This window comes from Lygodium microphyllum, chromosome 5 (genome assembly GCF_053477565.2).
Source record: "Lygodium microphyllum isolate KBCC chromosome 5, Lygodium_microphyllum_v1.1.10, whole genome shotgun sequence".
In the NCBI taxonomy this organism is placed as follows: Eukaryota; Viridiplantae; Streptophyta; class Polypodiopsida; order Schizaeales; family Lygodiaceae; genus Lygodium; species Lygodium microphyllum.
In genome coordinates this window covers 65183473-65187901 of record NC_141139.1, presented here as the reverse complement: position 1 = coordinate 65187901, position 4429 = coordinate 65183473, and positions in this window count along the sequence as shown.

Below are 4429 nucleotides of genomic sequence, written 5' to 3'. Positions count from 1 at the left end.
GGAGTCTAGCGAGTATTCGACCTATGGATTATATTTTGATAGGCGCCATACCTATATTTTGTTATGTCTATTGAGGCATCGATTGTTTATTATTATTTTGTATGCGCCTATGCGCAAGGATATGTTATTTCTATTTGGACATTGAGATTGGGTGTGCTAGACTCCATGGGCACCCTCCATTAGCTTTATTTCTTATTTTTGTAGAAAGCAAACTCAAAAGCTAAAAGCTTGTTATATTTTTGTAAATTGGGCTATTATTGAGCATGAAGATGGAAATATACATAAAATACATGCTTTGTGAAGCGCTCACACAAGGCATGGGGGGAGATTGAACCCAATTGGTCTCTTGCTCTTGTCGTTCATGCTTTCTACATTGTTTTTTGTGCAAAAAGGTAGAGTTCATTGTTCTTGGGGACCTTCCGAGATTCACTACGTGAGCATACTGCGACTGATCTGCGCACCAGTGGTATCAGAGCGGAGCTGAGATCAAGAGCTTCCAATCACTACCCATCTCATGCGAAGGCGGAGCTCCTGGAACGATCGGGCTCTACAGTCAATCTCGTCGCGAACAGTCGATACAGGCAGACTTCTGGTGATCAAGAACCCCTGTTTCTACTCTTAGATCGCGAAGGACCAGGCTGTACAGGCGGAGGACCACGCAATCGTCTCCTTCACCAAAATCGTGGATAATAGACAAAATGAGTAACTTTTTCCTTCATTAAGCTTCAAAGCTTCAAGTTAATACTTAACCAACTTGATTAGAAGCTTAACAAGGCTTCTCTCCATCAAATCGTCATCGTGGTATCTTCAGATATGGCCGCGTTTTTCGCCGTGAAGAAAAACGCCCCCCCCCCCCCCACGAAAATTCAACGATTAAGCTTATAGCTTAATCCATTGAAGCTAAGTTATATTACTTAAGTCAGACAAGACAAATCTACACTCTGCAAGTCAGCAACTTCAGGTCTTGCACTTCCGAAGTCAAGTTCTGCAAGTCGATTATAATCATGTCCTGCAAGTTCACTAAGTCGGCTAAGTCTGCAACTCTGCAAGTCGGCTAAGTCTGCAAATCTGCAAGTCAGACTAGTCAACTAGAGTCAAAACTGACTAGTGCTCAAAATTCCTAGAAGGGCTATTCCTGCGCAAAAACTCTGAACTGCAAAGTTGTTCGTGGCAAGGTATTCCACCAATACGCAAGTTCGTTGAAGCATTTTCAGCATACGAAGAAGGAAATATCGCAAATTTTTTGAAAATTAAAAAAAAAATCCAAAAACACATAGCCTTGTAACCTCGAATTTGAGCTACGCTCATCCCGCTAACTTGATTTTGAGTGAGAAAGGTCTTTTGAGTTTTACAGGATGACGGAACCACATATGGATGATCCTATGGCTGAAGACGACCTACTTGAGCCTACCATGGAACAAAAGCTGGATCTAATCATGATGCAATTAGACGAAGAATGAAGGGCTAGGCAAGCATTGCAAGCGCAATTGACAAAATTACAAAGAGCGTCTATCGACAAAGAAGAACCTCAAGCTGAAGATTTGATTCGACGTACCATCGATGCCACTCTTGAAGCTCAAACCATTCGCAAGGAATCAAATATAAGTAAACGAAGTTTCAAATTCCGCACTTTCAATGGCATATGAGAAGGAAAGACTGTTTTATTATTCATTAGTCAGTTTGATGACTATTTCCATGAGGAAACCTATCCAGAAAAATATAAAATCAAGTGTGTTACTAATCATTTGGTAGACAAAGCATCACTTTGGTGGATTGTAGTACGCAAGAGCATAGAATGTCCTGCTACTTGGAAAGATTTCAAGAAGAAGTTCATGCAGAATTTCCTACCACTGCAATTTCATGAGAAGGCTATCAAGCAATGGGATCTACTTCAACAACGGGATCGTGAGCCTATACCACAGTATACAGAGCGTTTTTGGAATGCACTCCTACAGCTACGCATGCTTGAAGACGTACCAGAGACGACACATAAGCGGAAGTATATGTCTGGACTTCTTGGACAGTACTACGCTGAAGTGAACATGTTCAAGCCTGCTACCCTTAAAGACGCCATCTCACTAGCTCACGACACTGAAGATAAGTTACGCGGTAGAGACAGACGACCACAGCAATTCCAAGCCAATGGTAATTATGGATCTAAACAATTCAATTCCAATTTTAGAAGATTTAATCCAGGTCGTTTCTCTTCACCATCTTTCCGTAAGAATTGGGCGAAACCACTTGCATTACCATCCAATGTCAATCCAAATCCTAAGCCTATTCCACAAGCAAATCCAAATGTACCTAGACTTCCTGCCATTGCAAATAATGTAACCAAAGCCAAGCCAATAGTATGCTATAAATGTCACCAGCCCGGACATCTCGTAGCAAATTGTCATTCAAAGAAGCCACCAGCTCATATCAACTATCTTGGAGCCATGGACGAAGACGAACATGAGGATATGCCTGATTTCACTGAAGATGAGGAGGGCACTACTACTACTTCCGACACTTTACCAGGTATGTCTACTCCACATTCATTATTGACTATGAAATGTTTGGTGCATGGAAAGGAAAAGACTATCTTGCATGATGACGGTAGTACTCATGATTTTATTTCAGCAAAATTGGTAATGAAATTGAAATTACAGACTGTACCTACGCATTATCGCATAAAAGCTGCATTTTTAGGCACTAGGTATAATGGTACACAAGAAGTCCAAGATTTAGAGATTCAAATTGGTTCATACACTGAAAGAAGAAATTTATTAGTTGTTCCATTACAGTCGAGTGACATTATTTTAGGAATGCCTTGGCGACACCAGCATAATCCAGATATAGATTATTCCACACACACAATGAATATTAATTTTCAAGGAAAATCTATTACATTATATGGTATGCATGCATCTAATGTTTTTCCACTGCTTTTGCATACTCAAGCAAAACGTGCATTACGCAAGAGTACTAAATCATATCTCATTTGGGTGAATGAATTGCAAGCAAAAGAAAATCATATGCACCCTAGGCATAAGGAATTTCTTGCATATTTTAAGGATTGTTTTGCAGAAGACCTACCACCAGGTTTACCTCCTTCACGTCCAGAAGACCATAAGATTGATTTGATACCTGGCACACAACCACCTTGCAAAGCACCATATAGGCACAATCAAATAGAGCAAAAAGAAATCTAGAGTCAAGTTGAAGAATTACTAAATAGAGGCTTAATTCAACCTAGCAGTTCTCCATTCAGTGCACCTATACTCTTAGTCAAGAAAAAGAATAATACCTATCGTATGTGTATTGACTACCGAGCTTTAAATAAGATCACTGTAAAGAATAGGTATCCTATTCCTAGAGTTGATGACCTTATGGACAAACTGCAAGGATCTTCTATATTTAGTAAAATTGACCTTAAGTCTGGATATCATCAGGTGAGGCTAGATAAATCTGACATATTTAAGACTGCATTCAGAACACAGTTTGGCCATTACGAATTCTTAGTCATGCCATTCGGATTGACTAATACCATTCCGTGCCACGGTGGATTCCCTGAGGTTTTACGGTGGATTCCATAAACTTAGATGATCGGGGCTCATACACAAAGTGGATTCTTTGTGCGAGAAGTTGATGGGGACGCCTGTCCTTTTCGGGCGTTTCATTAATTTAGTGTGTACATGGGTGATTCCATAGCGGATGATTTCGCAAAATACATATTAAATTAATAAACGTTTATAAGTTTAGAGTGCGCACCCGTAATAAATTAAGGTTAGGATTTATTTTTAACCAGTTGATTTATTTATGTAGCTAAAGACTGCTAGGTATTCACTTTTGTCGGTTTAATTGTATTATTTTACTAACGATTGTGAATGCTTCAATTGATGTGTAGAGATAGCAGCAGTGGCGGAGGAAAGCATTGGAGTCTAGCGAGTATTCGACCTATGGATTATATTTTGATAGGCGCCACACCTATATTTTGTTATGTCTATTGAGGCATCGATTATTTATTATTATTTTGTATGCGCCTATGCGCAAGGATATGTTATTTCTATTTGGACATTGAAATTGGGCGTGCCAGACTCCATGGGCACCGTCCATTAGCTTTATTTCCTATTTTTGTAGAAAGCAAACTCAAAAGCTAAAAGCTTGTCATATTTTTGTAAATTGGACTATTATTGAGCATGAAGATGGAAATATACATAAAATACATGCTTTGTGAAGCGCTCACACAAGGCATGGGGGGAGATTGAACCCAATTGGTCTCTTGCTCTTGTCGTTCATGCTTTTTACATTGTTTTTTGTGCAAAAAGGTAGAGTTCATTGTTCTTGGGGACCTTCTGGGATTCACTACGTGAGCATACTGCGACCGATCTGCGCACCAGTATTGGTAGGAGACCCTTTCTTCAACAATACAATATGCCAATGGAAT